This window comes from Astyanax mexicanus, chromosome 15 (assembly GCF_023375975.1).
Source record: "Astyanax mexicanus isolate ESR-SI-001 chromosome 15, AstMex3_surface, whole genome shotgun sequence".
Classification (NCBI taxonomy): domain Eukaryota; kingdom Metazoa; phylum Chordata; class Actinopteri; order Characiformes; family Acestrorhamphidae; genus Astyanax; species Astyanax mexicanus.
The window spans coordinates 37,645,092-37,669,388 of record NC_064422.1 but is presented as its reverse complement, the minus strand read 5'-3'; the positions used below and the strand labels follow the sequence as shown (position 1 = coordinate 37,669,388).

General features: G+C 37.8%; 1 protein-coding gene across 1 annotated transcript in view; it reads left to right on the top strand.

Moving 5' to 3' along the window:
* Nucleotides 1-2,204: 2,204 nt before the first annotated feature.
* LOC103025391 (cadherin-10) overlaps nt 2,205-24,297 on the top strand; it is a 98,747-nt gene continuing 76,654 nt past the window's right edge. Inside the window, exon 1 of the mRNA XM_022670362.2 lies at nt 2,205-2,256. The gene's annotated coding sequence lies outside the window, so the exon portion shown is untranslated. The remainder of the gene's footprint in view (nt 2,257-24,297) is intronic.

Here is a 24,297-nt window from a genome sequence, read left to right as displayed (position 1 = left end):
CTGATTTTTATGTTTTATTATTTTACTGGCTGTAAACCCAGGCAATTCCCCTGCAATGTCCAACATTTTTTTTCCTTTACAATTTTTAAATCTTTGATGCACAGATGGAATTATGGTAATTGCTTAAAATATCTGTAGTTTTACATTTTGCAATGTATTTCAAAGAACTAAAAAATATTATAATGCCATTTTCCCACCCAATACAGGTGCAGCTCTACTCTATAACATGGTTCTACACTGCAACCCTTATGGTTATGCAGATCCCGAGAGCCATACAGATATTTTTGGTACAGTGCAGACCCCTCTTTGCCAAGAGTGTAAACCTTGCTCATCCGAGCATAAACCAGAGAATAAATAGAAACATTGTGAATTAATATTTGTTACCTATTTTAAAGACTGCACCCAGGGGCATCCTGTCAACACATTAGGTCACATGGGACAGGTGCAGATTGGATGTCAACATCCCTTGGACGCCCTCCCATGCCTCCTTCCTGTCCCCCCGCTGTCCTGCAGTCTGGCTTTGTCAGAAGCAGATTGCGCACTCTTTGGCATAAACAGACGCAGTGCTGAAAACCGCTTTGTGCTCATAATGACTCCACAGGAAAGTATAACAAGGCATATTTCACAGGCTAGCTGCTTACGCACAGGACGTTATTTAGCTCGCTTAGACTGTCTGCATACAAAGAGACAGGGTAATGAGAAGCTGCAAATCTAGGGCTTAATTAATTACATGCCATAACTGTGGAATTTAGTGAGAAAACAGACAGCCCAGCAATCAAAGGAGCTGTTGGACTTGTGTAGTGATATTTTATATCATCCAGAGGTTGGTAATGCTTTTTGGCTTGGAGTTATGGCTGTATGGTTGGTAGCAGGGTTACTAGATGACTCTGGTATTAGAGCAAGCAACTTGAGGGATATTGGCTTGGCCATAAAATATGTAATTGTTTAAATAGTTAAGTTTAGTTGCGGTTTTTGAATCAGTTTCTCTGATTTTGCAATTTATAGGTATAGGTTTGAGTAAAATACACATCATTGTTTTATTATATTAACTAAAGACAACACTGCTCATTTAGAGCATTTATTTGCAGAAAATGAGAAATGGCTGAAATAACCAAAAAATATGCAAAGCTTTCAGATCTCAAATAATGAAAAAAAAAAGTTCACATTCATAAAGTTTTAAGAGTTCAGAAATCAATATTTGGTGGAATAACCCTGGTTTTTAATCACAGTTTTCATGCATCTTGGCATGTTCTCCTCCACCAGTCTTACACACTGCTTTTGGATAACATTATGCTATTCACTCCTGGTACAAAAATTCAAGCAGTTCAGTTTGGTTTGATGGCTTGTTGAAATCCATCTTCCTCTTGATTATATTCCAGAGGTTTCCAATTTGGTAAAATCAAAGAAACTCATCCTTTTTAAGTGGTCGCTTAACTTTTTTCCAGAGCTGTATGATTAGATAATCAATAATGATCATTTAAATATTACTTTGCACCAGTACTGCATAGAGTGATTTCACAAGTATTTGGTTTCAGCCAGACTTACAGACTGAACCCAAAAAAAAAAAAAAAAAAGAGGAAGAAGCAGCCGTGTGAATCTGTGGATCAACTGAACAATTGTTTGGTTAATTTGCAGTGTAAAAACACTATTTTTAATGACTTGGTATTTTGGACTGAGTATAGGAAGTTGAGGAAATCTATTATATTGGACAAAAAATTGTATATAATTTAAAAAAACAAATTCTTATGCTTAGAAATATATTTTTTAAAATAAATTATGTTAATAAAGAACATGACCAGGCAGCACTGCAAATGCGGCAAAAAGTCCACCTTCACCCATCAATGAAAACTGTATAAACTGCACAAATAGGAAACATAATTAAAAGGTGAACATTCCTCTACATTCCTTTACATTAATCTAATAATGTGTTCATCCAGATGAATGTATTATTGTTGCACAGTGTTTGCATAAAATTTGAACAACTATTCTGTTATTCTGTTACTAAAGTTATACTGATATATACATTATATTAATACTGACCCACACAGCACAGTTTCAGTGGGATACCAGTGCAAAAACTCTATTATAGCAAAGAGAAGAGCAGATCCTCATGTTAGCCATCAGTTATCTGACATACCTGTCAGTTACTATTATAGACTGTTGTGATCATGTGATTGTGTTTTGTTTTGTACAGAGGGTGGAACACATGCAGGGACAGCGAGGGAACAAAGAGGAATGATACGCACTTCTACAGAGGTGAGGATAAAAAGAGAGTGTGAGCGGGAATAAAATGTAAATTTGACCTTTCTTTATTATTCTAATCCAATCTTAGGTCAGTGGTTTATCTCTTGTAACATTTATTTGCATTCAGTAATGACCTTACCCTCAAACACCAGGGGAATACTGATGGGGCGGCAACTTCAATAGCTGTCAGAGCCAATAAAATCTCTCACTTAAAATAGCAGCCTTCTACTGTAGCTTACATTACCTGAGAGTTCTAATGAGTTCAAAATATACATACAAAATAAAACAAGAATGCAAAATTATTATTATATATTAATATATTAATAATTATAATAATTAATTACATATATTTGAGGTAGAAATTAAAAGGAATCATGGAGATGTGCATTTTTAGCATGTAGACTCTCGTTAAGGATTTTGCGATTATGTAAGTCATTTAAGCACCACATTTTTTAATATTTTAAAGCTCCTGCTATGATAACTTATTACAAGATAATTATTTAGGGAGGTTTTTTTTATTATTAAATACTGGTGGGGTGGCAACTTTATAAGCATCCAGAGCCAATCAAATATCTCAATTAAATTTCTACAGTAGATTATGTACATTTTGTAAGATATCTAAGTAGATCCTAATTTAAAACATTCATAAAAAATCCCACAAAATAATCTAAATCTATGATGAACTATTACCACTTTTTTTTTTTTTTTCGTGACTCATTCAGTGATTTTTACTGATGGGGCAGCAACTCCAATAGTGGTCAGAGCCAATAAAAGCTCAATTAAAATAGCAGCATTCTATGGTAAGTAATGTATATTATGTGAGTTCTAACTACTTTCTTATTTAAAACATCCATACAACTTCCCACAAATATGTATGACAAATAAATATATTACACATCTGATAAGAAAATGAAAAGGAAAAACTAAGAAACGAATACTGTGTATTGATGCATTAATTGCAAAATAACAATATTTTTATTTATTAAACTTTCATTAATCACCACTTTTTATAATATATGAAAGCATATGCTATGTCAATCTTTTACATTATTATTATTGCACTCTGTTGACCTTCCATACCAAATCTAACAAAAGCTAACAAAATAATAATAATAAATCACACATTTGAGGTAGAAATAAAAAGAAAATTAAATGCACCCCCTGTGTGGTAATGCAAACATCTTAATTATCACACCATTTTCAGGTCTGTTTTTCCACAATGTTCTTGAGATTAAAGTTCTCACTTCTACTCTATAGTTTAACCAACCGTCTCATTTGGTAGCTGTCTATCATTTAATTACTATGACATTACATGCTATTTCATTTTACCGCAGAACATGCTGTGACAACCTGATGTCACCAGTAATCTGTGTCACTTTACATAGACTTTGTGTTAACCTGACATCAAAGTTGATATAAGCAGCCTTTATGACAGTGGATGCCTTTTGGAATGGAATAAGCATTTATAAATATTCATGCATATTTATGTAAGTTGTTATAAATTGGCACTTATGTAGGCATCATGTACCCTTAATAGCACTGCTTTACAATAAGGCAAGTCAAAGTTATTTCTGCTGAATCCTTTATACACAGAGGCAATTCAAAGTGCTTTAAAGAGATTAAATAGATAAAACAGACCAAACTTAATAGAAAATGACAGGACATTTAAAGTAAAAGAAAAATAAGGAGAAAAAGAGTATATAGTACTAAAAGTGTGTAAAAGAAGAGCAAGTTAAATAGTTTGTAAAGTGCTGGTGAACATATGTTTTCAGCCTGTTTTTAAAATAACTTACGTCTCACAGCTTCTGGAAGTTCATCTCAGCTGACTGCAGCATATAAAGGCTGAACACTGCCTCGTTTACCAGGTTTAGTTCTGGTTCGAGATCCTGTTAATAGATTGACAGATGTCTATTGGTCTGAATAGTTAAACAAGCTGGTATTTGTACAACTTATCAAAGATGTACACTAATTCAAACCTGTTTAGTGCTTTATAGATGAGGAGCAGTGTGTCAAACTCTTCTCCAGCAGATCGGGAGCCAGTGTAATGATCTGAGCACTGGAGTTACGTGTTCCAGTAGCGTTCTGATTTTTTTTTTTTTTTTGGAGGCCGTTAGTTTGTGGAGGAATCTAGTCTACTGGAAAAAAGGTTTGGATGAGTTTTTTTTTTTTTCTAAAGATCTTCTGCCTTTATAACATCTCTGAATCTTGCTGAATGTTTTTTCAGGTGGTAGAAGACTGACTTTGTAATCGATTGGTTATTACTTTTACTGTTCCCTTTAGGATTTTGTCATAATGACTCTCATCATTAAGCAACACATTGTATCCTCCTTCTATGATAGGCTGTTATATTACATCATCATTATTATTGTACGTATATATATATATATATATATATATATATATATATATATATATATATATATATATATATATATATATATATATATATATATATATATATATATGTGCACTCATTGATTAAGCAACTCACTGTTTCAGTGATTTATTCAGTCAGTCATATTTCTATCTATTTATTTATGTATTTATTTATTTACTTATTAATTCATTCACCTGGACTCTGCACTTAATATGCTAATATTTTGTTTGCAATATCACTTTTAAAGAAAATTTAATTTAGAAGCAATTAAGCACAGCGTTAAGGTTAGCGAGCTTAGGAAGCATTATGCATCGGCCAGTGTGCGCTTCATTGTCCAAAATGAAATAAATTGGAAGTTAATTGAAGCATAGGGAAAGGCTGAATCTCATCTAATTCAGTCTCATTATCAGCACTATCTAGGAGACCTTATCCACATTCTTTATGCAAATTGGACTTTAACCGTGATAAGTATTCATTAAGTGTCAGGGATTTCTGCGTAAACAACCGCAGGATGCCCTTTGGGACGGATATTCATAGTCATTCAGAAGTTGAACTAATCAGTGCAGTGGTCACTGTGCTCCTTTTGTTCCTCCTCATCAATCATTTTCGCTCGCCCTCGCTCAAACTGCGCGTTCCCGAACTGGCGTTTTCTCCACATGGCGATGTTCGGTGTGACAGCCTCCATGAGCGAAGTGTCACCACATGACCATGTCACTTTTCTGGGTGGGTGGACTGTCACATCCCCACTCTGTCACATGAAAGCAATGGAGACTGACAGGCTCAATGAGGATAGATTTGTTTTTCTGTCCCCGCTGGATGATGATGAATGTCTGTCAATCTCCCCTCCTGACTGGCGTCACGTGGCTCTCAGGACTTTATCTCTTGGGGTTGCGGAGGGGCGGGCAGGGTTTCGGTGGGTTACACAAGGAGATGGGAGAGCCGTGTAATAGCCAGTAGCTTTATAAACCAGTCTGCACCGTAAATTGTGTCTTGAAAATGAGATTTAGTATCTGGTGCCACAGTGGGTGACTGAGTACTGAATTGAATGAAGTCATGCATTGAGAGGAACATTGGTAGTAACGCCTTATGTGAAGACTATCTACATAGGGGCTTCATAACACATATAAAAGCATTGAAAAATGTGTTTATAAAGTGATGCTGCAATATTTATGAAGTGCTTATTCCAGTACTCGCAACATGATAATATAACAGGTATGAAGACTGTATACTTCTGCGTGGAGTCAATGAGTTTCCTATGGCATAGCCTGTGTGTGTGCATGCCCTCCACAGCTTAACACATATGTACTTCTGTTCTTACATGTTTGCAGCTCTGGCTACATGTAGACTACAGCATGTGTTCAACATAGTATAAATTGTCCTAGTATAAAGTGTTAAATATTATATTTTATTAAATATAGTGTATATACTAATCTAGCATATTGACCTTATGTTATGAGAATTATATATTGTTTCTAGACCCATCATACATTTTTTTAGCTCCACTGTGCATATAGAAGCACTTTGTAGTTCTATAGTTACATACTGTAATGCTTTTCATCCTGTTCTTCAATGGTCAAGATGAAATTACCACAGGTCATTCTCAGCACTGCAGTGATAGTAGCGTGGTGATTAGTGTGTTAGCGCGTGTTGTGCTGGTTCAGTGAGTGGATCAGGTGCAGCAGTGCTGCTGGAGTTTTTAAACACTGTTTAATCATCTCTCACTGTCCTCCACTCTATTTCACACTCCTACCTACAGCTGTTCCACCTTGTAGATAAAGTAAAGTTAGAGACAGAAGCTCTGAATCAGTTGATGCATAGTCTGTGTTGGTTATCCTCTAGTTCTTCATCAGTGTCTGCAGGATGCTATTGGTGGACTATTATCAGTACAGTAGTGACACTGAAGCAGTGATGGTATAGTTACTTTGAAAAAGTAATCTGATTACTGATTACTCCTTTACAAAGTTACCTAGTTACTTTATGGATTACTTGATTTTAAAAGTAACTAAGTTACTTTACATGTTACTTTATTAGTTACTTTCAGCAGCTGCAGACACCACCTCCCGCCACCTTAAACATTATAACCAGTTTTGCCAATACTCCCTTTATTGGAAAATGCATTTTTAACAGCAACATTGTATCTCTAGACATTTAAAATTGAACTATTTCCTGAAAAAATAAGTTTTCTTTTTTTTTATAAAAATAAAAGACCATTTCTCTTGAATTAACTTAACATGCATATTTTTTTAATAAAAAATAAAATATGGTCTTTCTTGATTTCACTTAACATAAATACTTGTTTTTATAAAAAATAAATAAATAAAATAAAGAAAGTCTTTCTTGACCTGACATATTTAACACTGTAAATCTGAACGTTGAACCTGTTGTTCTCTGCAGGGCAGCAAGGAGAGGTTTTATAAGACAAAACAGTGTATGTGGTCTAGGCAAGGGATCACATATATTAAGTGTTTGCAGCACAGCTTTTAACACACAGAAAACAGAATGGGCTGGATGAAGACTTCATTAATCAAAGGTTGAGTCTCCATGCAGAGCATACAAGCGATAAAAAATATATATAAATATATAAGTGACACTTAACAAACCTGACATTTTAATCCCATGATCATCTTTTATGACCATGTTAAGGACATTATTTACGCAGACACACAAGTACATACACATACCATTAGTGTATGCGCACACACACACACACACACACACACACACACACGCAGCAGTGTGGCAAGCTGATGATAAAGCTCATCCTGAATCCTTCACAGGTAAACATGGCAGTGATGTATGAGCTCCATCTCAGACTCCTTCCCACACCACGATAAATTACCTTTAACAGGTCCGCATGGTCCAGTCCCCAGTGGTGATACAAGAACAGCTTGGACGTGCTGCAGGTGTGAGATACAAATTAAAGACAGTTAATGCAGGTTTGTGGTGAATAAATCAGAATACAATCCTCCCCACTAAACGATACAGCCTCCTTCCCCAGTAGGGTTTACATCAATGAAGAGTGCCTTTGCACTAATTAACAACATTACAGCTTTATTTATTATGAATTAGAGGATCTTCTTTGATAAGCTTTTCAGTTTGTCTATCTCTGTTAGCTTAAACACTCTAAAACAGAGGTTTTTAACATTGTTTTTCTCCTTTGTGGATGATGAGTGGTACCGAGGCCCCCTCACACCCACCCTACCCAGTGTACACAATCACAAAAACTGCAACAATATGATTTTTTTAATAGAATATGTTTTATGTTTTAGTTTTTTTTTTTAAGTAGCACCACTTGCTTCACATTTTCTCAGTCAGCTTAGAGTCACCTGGAATGTTCAGCTTTCAGTTAACAGCTGAGCTGAACTAGTCAAGAGTTAATTTCTTGAATTTCTTGTCCTCTTAATGTGTTTGAGAGCATTAGTTGTAAAGTGAAGAGGTAGAGTTGGTATAATACAGCGAATAGCTCTATTTGAGTAATGGTCTAATCAATATTATAGCAATAACTACTCAACTAAGTTAAGGCAAACAAAAAAATGCTGCTTGCCATATAATTGACCTTTTAAAGTAGTACCACTTACCTACCCATCCATCCATCCACCCAGCCACGCATCCATCCATCCACCCACCCACCCACCCATTCATCCATCCATCCATCCATCCATCCATCCATCTATCCATTCACCCACCCATCCACCCATCCATCCATCCATCCATCCACCCACCCATCGACCCATCCATCCATCCATCCATCCATCCACCCATCCATCCAATATGCTTTTATTTGATCTAAACTGATGAGAAGGTACAGTTTAATTTGATATATGAGACAGCAGTGCTGTTACATGCTGTTTACACATGCGGTATGTGCAGCGTTCCCTGCTTGTAGCCGCGCGACTCCATCTATTACATGCACATCTGCGCTGCACGTTCCATTGAAAACACTGTGTTTTTACACATTAACACATCAGCATTCTGTGTTGAAGCAGCTTCACACTGATTTATTATGCATATATGAGCGTATGCTATGTGTTAAAAAATACAGTATATTACATGTTGAAGTGTCACTTGTGTCAGTAATTTATGTTTTAGGTTAAGTAATGTTACTTTTACCATCCCTTATGTTGCCTAAAGTATTCGTCTAGCTGGGAAGGTTATGTGAGAAATGTTTTTATAACATTGTGATGCACACCAACAATATTATTTCTGTAACGTTTCTAGAACCATTTCAAAAACGTTCTCTAAAATTCTCTAAAGCTGGTTCTCTTTTAGTTGGGTTTATTATATCTCTTTGGTAACACTTTATAGTACAGTCCGCATTTTAGAGGGTAAGTTCCTTTTACTTGCGGTGTAACTTCTCTGGATGAACCAGTACATTCAAAATACTTTACTGGGTCATACAGGTACTTAACTGTAGGTATAAATAAAGTACAATCAGGAACAAAAGTTTAACAGCTAGGTAACTTTCTGAAACTTACTTTGTTATGGTGTAACTGTTCTCTATTATTCAGTAAATAGAAAATACTTATGGGGTCCTACTCATGTAGGTACAAAATGGTACTAATAAAGAACAGGAGAACCTGCAATTTCCATAAACTTTTGGTGCAGTTTTCATAAAAAATAATATATAATAGTTTTGCCTTAATTCCAGTCACACTCAAGGGTATTATTATTCTAATAATTTGATCTATGCTTTAAAAACTGTCCAGGGTTGAGCAGCTAAAAACTTCCAGGGTGGAGTTGGAAGAAAACATATAGTTTGTAATGTCCAGACTAAAATACAATAATATTTATATATCTTTAATAACACAATCAGGAATGCTGAGAATTTAAAGAAAATAGATTCATTAATACACAAAACTACAAGGTTTTATATTAATGGTTAATAAGCCCACATTTCACCTGATCTTTACTGTTCTTACTCTATAAGTACACAGTACTTACTCAGTAAATACAACAGGGAGCGTCAGGCTGTATTATGTAGTGTACACTGTTTTACCGTTCTTACTCTGTAAATACACTGTATTATAAAGCGTTACCACCTCTTTTTAGTGTTTATATTTTTTTACTGTAGGTTTTCCGCAGCGTACTTCGAAACCAACATCAGTTCTGATGGCACATTTTGATCTGGACACTCGTGATTAAACTTTGAGGTTGGTGTGAGCGCTCGTATTTGGCTTTGTGTGAACGTGTTCTGGGAGTTGAAAGGAAAGCCGGGATGAAACGGGCCTCGGGGTGACAGAGTACGGGATGAGAGAGGAAAAACAGTGCACTGCGGTGACACCACAGCATTCATTACTCCAACAGCGCCATTTCAACACTTCTAGTCCTCCGCTGAAGCAGCCTGAGCAGCCATTACTCGGCATAATCTCCCCGAGAGTGCCGGCTTATCCATTACTAACAAGCAGAAAGAGTGATTAAGCTGAACGTCTTTGGCCCTGTAAAAGGACTTGTCTCTATCCATCCAGCTCACAGCTCTCTCTCTCTCTTTCTCTCTCTTTTTCTCTCTCTCTGACCCACTTCAGCTCTTTGATGAATGTATGGATCTGTTCCCTCTGAGAATAAAAGGCAGTGCTTATTTAAATAGAAGGCCGGTGATTGGCTGATTCCTGTGTGTACAGTTGTTGTGACATGTGACGACTGGCGAGGAGGTACGAGCCTCTCTCATGTGGGTGTGCAAAGTCTGTAACGGTCTGTCAGCCTCAGAATTAAGCGCTGATTTACAGTTCATGGTTCACACATTAGCGCTGTGAAAGGATGTCACACCTCTATAAGCTCTTTTAATAGCAGCCACTTCCACCAGCTGTAATTACTCACACTGGAGACACATGCTAGCCAACACTTTTGGGGATGTCCTGCTCACGCTGTTGTTGACTGCACACTAGTGGTATGTATGTGTGTGCGTATCATATATAGTTTGCAAGAACATATGTACAGTTTTTCTTTTGGTTAACATTTTCTTTTATTTATGTAACAAAGGCATGTTAACTGTACATAAAATCAACTGGATATGGCCTGGAAATTGCATATAACCCAATAAAACACTTTAATGACGAAAAAAGAAAATATACAGTATTGTGCAAATGTTTTAGGCACCTGTGAGAATTTCAGGAAAGAAAAGGCTTCTTATCTGAACAGTAAGTGTTTATTAGCTCAGTAAAACACCAGAATTACAATAAATACAAACAGCAATTTTACAAGAATTGTAAAATTTCCTTAAAACATCTCCTAATCTATCCTCATCTGAGTTTAATAGAGTTATTTCTAGTCCTCATCATATTAATCAACACCTGGTTTGTTAATTAGCTAAATGTGGTAAATCAGGTGAGCTGCTGACGGAACTGAACATAATATACACATGCTGGCTGAGGAGCATCCAGGAGAAATCTGGAATCTCTACACTTTGTTCTTCAGCTCGGCTCACAGGATATAAATAACATAGTTAGTTAAAAATAAGAATTCTTGTTATGTTTTACTGTATGTATGATTATTTGCATCTGTTTAAATCATATGTGGTTCTTTTTTCAAGTAAAAACACTCATATTGCTGAGATAAATGGATTAGTGTAATTTGCTTTGGTGCCTAAAACTTTTGCACAGTACTGTATAATGTTTAAACAATAGATAATTAATTCAGTCCGTAAGGAGCTACTAAAGCATAAAATGAAAGCCATACAATTAAAAATTGAATTAATTTTAGTTATCAGTTTACACCTTTAAAATCAGATCAGTTTAAGTGTTTAAAACTAAAAAATATATATCAATAATCTGATTATCAAATTATGATTATAGCAGTATTGAAATGGCCTCATTGTCTATTCTGTATTGGTTTATATGTGTATTTTATATTTGCGTTGGTGATTTACTGCTATTTATTTACTATGCACTAAATATTCTAAACAGTTTTGTTGTAGACTATTGCATTAAAAGTAAGATTTTTTGACACGTAATTTACTTTCTTTAGAGAAAAAAGTAGGTTACTTCATATATTTTTATTTCTATATTTTATTTCTATGTTTTTGTTTCTACTGAATTTATGGAAAAATAAATATATAGATGGATGGATGGGTGGGTGTATATATATGTATTCTCTTCTAAATAATGCTCTTGTAATAGCAATACCCCCCCCCCCCCCCCAAAAAAAAAAAAAAACTTGTTTTTCAGTGTTTTGTTGTAACGCCTCATAAATATGTTAAAATATTGTGATATTATTTTAGGTTCATATCACCCATCCCTATTGCACACACACATACATTAAAAAAACAGACAGAACCTCTGTTTTTCTTGCTTTTTATCTGTCCATCTCTCTCAAATTCTCTCTCAATTTCTCTCTTTCTCTATCTGTCCTCTCTCTCACGCTGTTTCTCAGTATGTCGATTCTCAGTCTCTCTCCTGGGGGCATTGCTGGAGATTTATGGATAGGGAGCTGAGCCTTCACTGGGGGGCGTCTGGGTCATGTTTCCCTCAGGATAAATAAAAAGCCCCCAAAATGGTGAAGTTGCCACTAGATCTGTCCCTTCGTAGTTAGCGTCGGACACAGATGTAATATGACGTAAATGCTCTCTATCGACTTCCTGCAGGCGTAGATCAACTGAAGGTGCCGAAGACGAGCCGTGCTCTCCTCTCTCTGGTAGAACATTCTCACGCCTCATTCTCTGGAGCGAGATTTGAACTAAGGACCAGGCTTTTGTTACACTGGATACATTTGATGCAGTAGGTTTTGGTTTCACACTGGAGTTATTTACATACATTATGTCCCATCTTAGGCTGTGTCTTCCTATACTTGGCATTGATTAGTTTGTATAAGGGCGTGTATCACAATGGCATACTGTCAATTCAGTGGAAAGCTAATTTGGTGGGTAGCCTTTTCTAATGAATCAATGAATCAATGAATCAACCAATCATTCAAATGTGCTAAACGAACATGCAACAAGTACATCATTGAAAGTTAATCATTCCCATGTGCTTCAGCCATTCACTTTTAATTCATTTGTTTCATGGTGATACCCTGTTTAACTTTCTGTAATTTGTTAGTGAGTCTGAACCATCCGGTTGGACAATAGAGTTATCTCTATATTTAGACGCTAGGTATGTGTATTGCTAGCTATAGGGTAATTGTTTTACTCCATCCATCCATCCATCCATCCATCATCTTTGTTTTATATTGTCTTTGTTTACTTTTTTTGCAAACTCTCTTCTCCCACTCTATCCTTTCTGTTTTTCTTCTCTCTCTCTCTCTCTCTCTCTCTCTCTCTCTCTCTCTCTCTCTCTCTCTCTCTTCTTTTGCTCTTCCTCACCTTTATGTTCTCTTTTCTCTTTATATATCTCTCTCTCCCCCTCTCTTTCTTCTCTTCCTCTCTTTTCTTTTGCTTTCTTATCTGTTAGTTGCTTCCGGCGCCGACGCGAGTGGCTGCCTGTTCCAGTAGCTCCGTCTCCTTTGTGTGTTTTTTTCAAGTTTTTTTACGTTTATTTATCGTCTCTAAAGTATCTATCTAAAAAAAAAAAGAAAAAAGCTAGAATTTCCCCCCGGGGATCAATAAAGTATCTATCTATCTATCTATCTATCTATCTATCTATCTATCTATCTATCTATCTATCTATCTATCTATCTATCTATCTATCTATCTATCTATCTATCTATCTATCTATCTATCTATCTATCTATCTATCTATCTATCTATCTATCTATCTATCTATCTATCTATCTATCTATCTATCTATCTATCTATCTATCTATCTATCTACAGGTGCTGGTCAACGAATTAGAATAATTTGAAATAGTGCAATCATGAAATTCTTTGAATGCATTTTTTGTGCAGAAAGCAAATCAGGTGTTCACCGCACCTGTCCTACTCGTTAGACTAATCACAGAACTCATTACCTGGAAAAAAATTTGCTCAGCTGAGCTTTCCAAAAGGCCCATTTAGGCCATTTAACTGTGACACTGTTGTTTTATTGAATTAGAATAATGGAGAAACTGTTTCATTGAATTAGAATAATTTTTATTATAATTACAATCATCACTTTCTCAGTATTTTGTGGCTGCCCCCTTGGCTTGTATGACTGCCTGAAGTCTCCGCGGCATCGATTTGACCAGCTTGTCGCAAGTTTCCGCACTCACAGCTTCCCAGGCAGTGGCGATGTTCTGCTTCAGTTGGTCCAGCGTAGTAGGCTTTCTGTCGCGAATTTTCCGCTTGACGATGGCCCAAAGGTTTTCAATGACATTGAGGTCAGGCGAGTTGGCCGGCCATGCCAAAACTTCAAGCTGTTTTTTAGTGAACCAATCTTTGGTCGACTTTGCCGCATGAGCCGGTGCAAGATCCTGTTGAAATATGAAGTCTTCTTCGCCGAACTGTTCCTCAACAGTCGGAATCAGGAACGTTTCCAGAACATCTTGATATACGGCAGCATTGACAGTCTTCTTGAGGAAGCAGAGTTTCCCTACACCTCGAGCGGACATGCATCCCCAGACCATAACGCTCTGGGGAAACTTGACGGATCTTTTCACGCACTCGTGGTTGTAGGTTTCGCCACCACGACGCCAGACACGAGGACCTTGGTCACCGAAGGAGATGCAGAAGCGTGATTCGTCACTGAAGACCACTTTCTGCCAGTCTTCAGCAGTCCACTCGCCGTGTTCTTTGGCCCACTTCAGCCGTTTCTCCATTTGTTTCTTGTTCAGCATCGGTTTTGCTGCTGGAACGCGAGATTTGAAGCCGAGTTCGCGCAGACGACGGTAAGTGGTTGATCTGGAGACGTCAGCGCCGGTCTGCTTGTTCCACAAGTCGGTGAGCTCGGAAGTGGACTTGAACCGGTTGCTGACTGCGATCTTTCTCAGGTGCTTGTTGTCGCGAGCAGAAGTTTTTCGGACGCCGGAACAGTTGGTGCGCTTGCTGCAGTTTTTCTTGAGAGCTTTGCAGACGGAAGACTGGCTGATGCCGAGCTGCTCAGCAATTTTAGTTCGGGTCAAGCTTTGTTGGCGAAGGGCTTGAATTTGAGCCACTATTCCGGTTGAGAGGTCGCGCTGCTTACCCATGATTGATTTTACAACTTTATACTGCACAGTGAACACTCTTCACAGAAAACAAAAATTTGAGCATTTATTCTAATTCAATGAAACGGTTTCTCCATTATTCTAATTCAATAAAACAACAGTGTCACAGTTAAATGGCCTAAATGGGCCTTTTGGAAAGCTCAGCTGAGCAAATGTTTTTCCAGGTAACGAGTTCTGTGATTAGTCTAACGAGTAGGACAGGTGCGGTGAACACCTGATTTGCTTTCTGCACAAAAAATGCATTCAAAGAATTTCATGATTGCACTTTTCAAATTATTCTAATTCGTTGACCAGCACCTGTATCTATCTATCTATCTATCTATCTATCTATCTATCTATCTATCTATCTATCTATCTATCTCTATGTTACTCTATCTTTTTCTCTCCCTCTTTCTCTCCTCCTCTCTTCTCCCTCTCTTGTTTTACTCTCTCTCATTCTCCCCTCCTCTCTTCCTAACTCTCTATTTTACTTTCTACACAGACCCCCTCTTTCTTCTTTTTACTTCTCTCTCTCCTACTCTCTCTTTCTGTCCTCTCCTTTCTGTTCTCTCTTCTCTCTTTCTATCTCTATCTCTCTCCCCCCTCTCTCTTCCTCTTTTTTTACTCCCTCTTTTACTCTCCCTCTTTCTCTCCTTCTCTCTTCTCCCTCTGCTGTTTTACTCTCTCTTTCCCTTCTCCTCTCTTCCTTCCTCTCTATTGTATTCTCTTTATAGCCTCTTTTTCTTCTCTCTCTCCTACTCTGTCTATCTCTCTCCCTCTCTCTTCCTCTTTTTTCTTTTACTCTTATCTCTTTTACTCTCTTGTCCCCCCCCCCTCTCTCTCTCTCTCTCTCTCTCCCTTCTGTCTTCTCTCTGTCCTTTTTTACTCACTCTCTCTTTCTTACTCTCTCTCCCTCTCTCTCTCCCTCTCCCTCTCTCTTTGGTGCTGGCTGTGTTGCTCCTGAGTTGATGCTGAAAGGGCTGATGGCAAGGCGTATGAAAGTGGAATATGAATAGTATAAGACATTTAATTTGGTAGATAATATTGAGGAATTTGCTGCAGTATGGGGACATGGTGATATTATGTGTAGTGTTGATGAAGATTTACAAATAATTCTTAATTTTTAAGTTGTGTTTAGTAGATTAATTGTTGGTAAAGGATGTATGTTGTAAATGAAATGTCTATTTTTTGGAATAATAAAGTGGAGTAAATCTCTCTCTCTCTCTCTCTCTCTCTCTCTCTCTCTTCTGTCTTCTCTCTGTCTCTTTTACTCACTCTCTCTTTCTTACTCTCTCTCTCTCCCTTCTGTATTCTATCTGTCCTCTTTTACTCACTCTCTCTTTCTTACTCTCTCTCTCTCCCTTCTGTCTTCTCTCTGTCCTCTTTCCTCACTCTCTCTTTCTTACTCTCTCTCTCTCTCTCTCTCTCCCTTCTGTCTTCTCTATGTCCTCTTTTACTCACTCTGTCTCTCTCTCTCTCTCTCTCTCTCTCTCTCTCTCTCCCCCTCTCTCTCTCTCAGTATATCTGATTATAACACTGATTCCCACAGAGCTCCTTGTTGTTGACCCCGACTGGTGGAGCCCCCAGTCTGACAAGCATCTGCTGATGGAGGCCTGAAAATCTCCCAGTAGCAGCAGCAGAGAGATGAAGCCTGTGCTTAAGGCTCTGCTGCCACACCAAACACCAAACACGCCTTTGCAGGATTTACTCAACACCTGAGCAGATGTGTGATCACTCATACGGTGACTTGTGATGAGGTAAACAAATCCTATAATAGCGTACTGGTGTTGAGCTTGTAGCTCACTAAGTGTGTGTCACAGCTGATGTTCTATCAGATCTGGGAAGATTTATGACCCGTTTTGCAGAGCTGTGAGAGCTGTGTGATTGGTCTGCATCACAGCTGCAGCAGCTCGGAGGTGGTGAAGGTGGAAGAGCCTGATAAACACCAGCGAAAGCCACGGATTTGCTAAATGCAATAAATTAGCAAAATATCAACAACACTTACAGGAGAGCTGATAATAAACTGCTGGAAAATGAGTAGCAAATATGGCGGGATTGTCAGTCTTTCTGCACATTTTATTAACCACAGCTTTTTAAAGTTTTTGTAAGCTGGCTTTCTGGTATACTTTGGGGCAGTTTACCACACATCCTTTCTTTATCAGCTGTGTGGGTCGAGTCTATAGATACTGCATATTAATTGGCTTGGTAATGCTTTGCCAGGTGAACAGTGTATTGCTGCATAACCCAAGTCATATTTGGGTAGTATTATTTTGCTGCCTCAGTCCATAAGCATCTTTCACTTTCAGGTGATAGTTTTGTATCTCTCAGCTTGTCCAGAAATGCACGTGTAAAGCATGTGTTTTAGGACTGGCCCAAAGAATTTCCATAATTTCCCTCCAGGATCAATAAAGCATCCACCCAAACAACCACCCAATCATTTATCCATCCATCCACCCACCCATCCATCCACCTACCCATCCATCCACCCATCCATCCATCCATCCACCCATCCATCCAACCACCCATCCACCCACCTATCCATCCACCCATCCACCAACCCATCCACCAACCCATTCATCAACCCATTCATCCACCAACCCATCCATCCATCCATCTATAGTGTGGCCTAGGATCAGAAAATACCAATTCTTAACTCAACTCATTTCTCAACATCTATTGCAAAGCTTTTTTTATTTCTTTTATATATTTTGACCAAACATAAAATCACTTAAACTATCTAGACTCCAAGTGCTTTAGCATTTGTCCTGTTAGCTCATACATCAGGACTGACTGTGCTGACTGCATAGAGACACTACAGGTGTGGAAGTTGGAAAACAGACGGTGTTGTATTCATATATATTGGAGACGGCATTGTGGTGCCCTCCAAATTTTGTGTATAGTTTGTTTAGACAGTGAACACATGTTTTGTAATACATGACCTCAGTGCAATGTAAGTGGAGTAAAGCTATAAACTCAGTGTTGCAGTGTTGAGTTTTATCAAAGAAAAGTGGCTTAAAAGTATAAGAGGGGAGAGGTGTCTAACTTTATTCAGGTTTAACATGAAGAAGTCTCAGAATCTCATATTCTAAGTAAATGTTCTACATTGAGTAAATTCACAAGATCTCTTTTTTTTCCTATTTATTTTACCACTACCTGTAAAAAGCCTCAGATTGTAGAAATCTTGCACTAAATGAAATTGCAGTAAGTGCATAAGACCACTTAGAGAGAAGCACATTGGAGACCTAGAGGTCAAACACAGATATATAAAAAGATGTTCACATCAATTACTTTGGTCTGTGTGACCATATACTCTGACTATTTTGAGTATCTTGAATGTTTTTTTTTTTGTTACATTAAGGTATTAACTAGATCTTGACCAACTTATATCTGAATATTGAAGCTTGTTTGTTTTATTTTCTTATTGTGATAAAAAGGAGATATTGTAAAAATCCAGACTCCAAAGCTTGTCTAAAGAATAGCTCTACACCGTGCTCTTCCTGAACTGTCTGTTGTGTTTGCTGATTGCAGCCCTCATTTGGTGGGCCACTGCTGTTCCAAAAGCAGTGTGTAAGACTGGTGGAGGAGAACATGCCAAGATGCATGAAAACTGTGATTAAGAGCAGGGTTATTTCACAAAATATTGATTTCTGAACCTTTCTTTGCATTATTTGAGATTTTTTTTTTTGTTTGGAATTTGAGAGAAATGTTGTCAGTGGTTTATAGAATAAAACAACAATGTTAATTTTACACGTGTGCAAAAGTTTTAGACACCAAAGCAAATTACACTAATCCATTTATCTCAGCAATATGAATGTTTTTACCTATAAAAAAATAAATATATATAGGTTAATGGCAGTTGGATTGGGGGGGGGGGTGCTACAAGAGTGGTGCATTTCTCTAAACCTGTTTGCGAAGATGGAGAAAGCTAGGTGGGAAAAGAGGTGTGAAGCAGCAACACACTGGTGAACAAAAGCAGAAGACACACTGAAATAATTACAAACAAGTGCAGAAGAATTAACTGTAAAAACATACAAAAAAACATAGTGAGAATACTAGTGACTGCAGGACTGCAGAACAGCATTACACAGTCGTTAGAAATTAAAATTTTGAATTTGCTGAAGTCTGTCTTCTTAATGTACATAATTTATACGGAATAACTGGGCTACTTTAAGAGGATAAAAGTCAGCACTGTTCTTTAACATCCACTGATCACGTTTCTATCTGTGCTGTGATCAAAAGCTCAATCCTCACCTTACAATTTACTGATGAAGAGCTCAGACTTCTGCACATCAGACCCCTTTATTATCATCACCTTCATCTTCATCTCTGTGAACTGTGTAGATCAGAGTCGTGTGTGAGTGACATTACTGTGTGAGGGGGTTCAGACAGACAGAAGGTCCAGATTTTAATACAGATATGCTGCTATGAGTACTATTGCTACTACTGCTACTACTAGTAGTACTATTAACACCATTTCTACACCAATAGTATTCCTGTTAAATGTATAATTTCCTTAAGTATTGTTTGAGTTCTCCATTTTGAAACTGTGGAGGTGGTGCTTTGAGGATCTGTAAAGCCTTTTAAGGGATTTATTCAGTTTAAAACTGAAGAAAACCCTAAAAGTTCACCAAAAATATAATTAAAGTATTCTCTCACCCATACCCATCACTGAATTCAGGTGCTCCAGTCACATCTATGGTCACAGTTGTATAAAACCAAAAAACGAAATATTCCATAGTCAACTGTCAGTGCTATTATAACAAAGTGGAAGCAACTGGAAATGATAGCAACTGGGTAGGGCATAGTTCATGGAGGTCTTCAACTTTACTTCACCAAGGGCAATAGTGTAAAACACACCATTACTGTACCCTAGAGCACTGAAGGTGTGTTCTCTGTACTAACAAATCACACTTCTCTGTCTGATAATTTGTTGGACTAGTCTTGGTCGAGTTTGGCTGTTGCCAGGAGAATGGTACTTGTCTGACTGCATTGTGCCAAGTGTAATGTTTGGTGGAGGGGGGATTATGGTGTGGGTTTTTTTTTTTTTTTTCCAGGAGTTTGGTTTGACCATTTTGGCCCCTATTTTAGCGATTAATAGGCAAGCCGTCAACCGTGCAACATGCAGCATGATTTTGGGCGTCAGTGTGTCTTTGCTATCGTAACAGCAGGAAAAGTACATATGCATGGCTTGAAATGCACAAAAAGTTTGTGCATTGCTGCATGTCCTTGTGTGTTTAACAAGCAGAGGTATATGCGTGTTGAGTACCTGTGACTCACTTATGTTGCCAAGATAGCAGTGAACGGTTGACTGTTATCAGGGTTCATTTTAGTCTGTGGCACACCTGTGTTTTCTGGTGCCAAGATAGCAATATGACAGATATTTAGCTGAGCAAACCTCACATCCAGACCACTACACCAATCATTGTAGATTTATTCCTAAACTCTGTTGCTATTTTAACAATGCATGAGCAAGATGTGAAAATACACTGTTTGCTGAGTGCTAGATATGATTGTAGATTCATTATTGAAAGATGATACACTGTGGGTTCTCACCAAGTGGTACACTACCCAAAAGTAGTCAAAGAGAGCTTTTCATTATAGCAAGACCAAGTGTCTAATTAGACCATGACCACAATAAGTTGTAAATCTGCCTGAGACAGAACTGCATGCCGAGTTTCAGAGTGTTGCAGCAGTCTGCACTGTGTTTAATGAGATATATGCCGTGTGAGCCAGACTTAATTAAGACATTAATAAGATATTATGTCATGTTTTGTCATCGCTGGTGCCGACTGCTCTTACAGTTTAATGCATCACTTCTCAGCAGGTGAAGTTTTGCTCTGAGGTCATAAGCAGTTTTGTCACAGAGAGATTAAGAGGTTAAAAAAGGTAAGAGACTTTTTATTCCACTCTGCATTCAGAGTCTGAAATCTGGGCTGGGTTTCAGGCTGGAGCCAAAAGGAGGATTTGAAGAGATGTACAGCTTGTGTTTGGCTCAGACCGTTTCTGTGCTTTGTGCGAGGGTGTGTGTGTGTGTGTGTCTGGAGACTCTTTAACCCTCCGCATTACTCATCACATTTACAATCTGCTATCAGCAGCATGAAGATGAAATGCTGTGAATAACCTTCTAGCATATGAAATATTTTTGTGTGTGTGTCTGTGTGTTTGTGAGTGTGTACATGTGTATGTGTGTTTGTGTGTGTAAATGAGTGTGTGTGTGTGTGTGTGTGTGTGTGTGTGTGTTTTTTTGGGGGGTTAAGAGAGGGGAGGGGGGTGATAAATCACATGAATGCCTCTCCAGTGATCTCTCTATGATATGTATTAATCTTGTGCCAGGACTCATGCATAACTTTGTTTGCCGCACAGAACCTCCTGTTTCAATATATTTGTTTGTCGATGAATCCTTTTTAGTTGGTTATTTTTAGAACTGCCTTCAGTCCAGTCTAACTGGAACTTCAGCTCAACATTGCCCCCCTTTGGTGATAATTAGCAGGATGATGTTGCTTGGGTCTAACCTGTTTGACACACACACACACACACCATCACAAAGATGTTGATCCAGAGTGAGATATTGAAGCACACTCTGATAAAACCATTGTCACATGCCTTAGGTAACAATGTGTATTGTGAAGCGTATGGATGTGATATTGCACTGGCATAGAACATAATCTCTGCGTAACACTGAGTGAGTTACTCATATTCCAGTAGAACATAAAACACTCTTCAAATTTCCATCTTAATCTTCAAAATTTATGCAAACTGAAGAAAATAGCAGTGATAAAACCAGAAAGGCCATAGATGGGGCAAGATCAAGAGTAGAGGTGTTTAGCAAGCCTCCAGAATATCTTAGTGGGTCAGGTGTGGTCTATCACAAGTTTAAAATTATAAAATCCCACACTCACCTAAAAAATGGCTGCTCTCAGAGGAAATTATTGGTTAGTGTATCTCTTGGTCAGAGATTGTTGACTCAACTCGATGCACTCAATGATATTTTGCCTAGTTGAACGACTTTTTGAGAAGGGATTTCTGTTTGGAAATTGGTGATGGTCAGGTTAGAGTACTGAACTTTCGTATTTTGAGATCTCCTGTCCTTTGATAATTCTGTGCTGCCACTGCATTTGGCTTATCACTACAGTCAGTCACCCCTAGTAGTGATAAGAGGGGCACATAAGCAGCTGCATTTTTTTATTTATTTTTTTAGCAGCATAATGCTCGTCCACATGCAGCAGTGATGCAATGATTATCTTTAAATGTCTGGTGGACAGATTGTTTGCCAATCGATAATTTATGTGACTACAGCTGGCTCACAAGCATCAGCAACCTAATCTACGAGTGTGCAGGATTTACAGGCCCAGCTGCAACATATGTGGGCAAATGTGCTGCAGGATGCCCAACCACATATCATCTTGCATGCAAGTATTTTTTTCAGCAGTTTTTAATATATAAATAGTCAAAATGAGATACTAATTGGGGTGGATGCTTTTGTAAAAGACTACTTGCAACCCTGTTAATTTTTGGCTAAGAATCAAACACGCCTTCTCTTGTCTGGGTCCTCTTAGTGTCCAGTTGGCACAATGTGTTGTTAGCTATCTAAAGACCCAGGAAGCCGCTTGCTTTAATTGGCTTTTTCCTCCGTGGCTGTAATGCACAGCTCTCTCTCTCCATGGCCACAGCACTCAGTTTCTTTTTTGTAGCTCTCTCTCTCAGCGGACGGCAGCTCCCTCTCCCTGGCTCTGTCATACAGCTCTGTCCCAAAGCGGCACTTGCTTCGGTCGGCCTTTCTCCAAATGGTGCTTTGCCCAATTGGCTATAGTTAGCTTTTAGCCTTTTTTAGGTTTCAGCCCATATTCTTCCAAAGAAGCTGCTGTGTTTAGCCTCCAGAGGCTCGCTATTGCTTGCTAGTGGGCTGGGTGTTCACAAATTTTTGTGGAGTAGCTATAATCAGCCAAGTTTTGGGGTTTTGGAATTAGCTTGTTTTACAGATAGATATTTTTGTTTATCTTAGATTATTTTATTTATTTATTATTGAATTAATAAAAAGACACCTACTTAGAGCCTTTCTAGGAACCATGGACACTTTACAATCAACAATCAAGACCAAAACTTTTTATTAGTCGAATCTAAGTCAAGACCGAGACCAGATTAATATTTAACAAGAATAAAACGTAATCTGCTTAATCTGTGTCTCTTCTAAAACTTAACCAGAAGTCACCACATTAAGTCTACTAAATGAAATAAATTCCATTTATTTATATTTTGAAATGTAAAAACAATCATAATTTGTCCTTAAACAAAAACTCAAAAAATGTTAGGAAAAGAATGTATTGATTCTTAACCAGCAGCAAAGTATCTTTTGAGCTTGTTGCTAAGGTAAGCTAGCTAGTCACTAGTTTTAGTTCTCTCCTCTCAATAGAAAAAAAAAAGGATTTAGAAATCTGCATCTTTATAAAAGTTGTGAGCAGAGGGAAGCATGAAGTACTGTAAGATTTTGTGGGAAAACAAAACTGCACTGACTTTAGACTTGATAATAAAACACAGTGGATCAACACCAGCAGATGACATGTCTCTCCAAACCATCACTGATCATCAGTAAGTTTTACATTGCATTTAGAAATCAAAGGAGCAGAGTCTGGAGAAAGAGTAGAGAGACACACAGTCCAAACTGCTTGAGGTCTAGTGTGAAGTTTCTACAATCTGTGATGGTTTGGAGAGACATGTCATCTGCTGGTGTTGATCCACTGTGTTACATCAAGTCTTAAGTCAGTGCAGTGTTTTCCTGAAAAATCTTACAGCTCTTCATTTTCCAGCAGGACTTGGCACACAGCCCACACTGACAAAAGTACCAATTGTTTTTGTATAATAATCTATTTTTCTGAGACACTGATTGGGTGTAAGGCGTAATCATCAATAATAAAAGGAAAAAAAAAATAAAAAAACGATTAGAATAGATCACTCTGTTTAATACATCTATATAATATTTGAGTTTCACATTTTGAACTAAATTACTGAAATAAAGTAACTTTTCATTGATATTCTAATTTTTTAAGATGCACTAGTATACAGTTCATGTTTTGCTGCGTTCTTTTGAAAATCTTCCAAAATCACTAGTGAGCAAAGTCAGAAATGACACCTGCCCAATATTCAAACCTGTTTGTTACCATATTGTTGTAATGCAAGACAAGGCAGACTGTGCTAGCACAGCAAACACACTGCAAATTAGTCATTTTTCACAGTTCACTAGGCAAATCAACTAAGGGGGCGTTACCTCCTATTTAATGTATTCGGTCTCATAGATGGATGGATGTGTAAATGTGTTATTGATGCTGAGCAAAACTGTGGCATTACAGTAGTGAGATGTATAACTGTGGCATAAAGTGATCCATACAGTATTAGGCAAAAAGGAAAAAGGGATTGCATTGTATGTGAATATGATTTCTACCAGAGTTGCATGTCCGTTTGCATGGACAATCAATACCACCCACTGCACTGCACTGTGCTGTCTACTGTGGGTGGTAATGCCTCCTGTGATGTATACCCGCACAACTACATGTCCCAGTTATCTGGGACAGACTATCAAGCATCAAACCAATAATTTACATCACCTTGCCATGAGCACACTGGCCAGCATTTCAGTGGATAGATATGTCCAT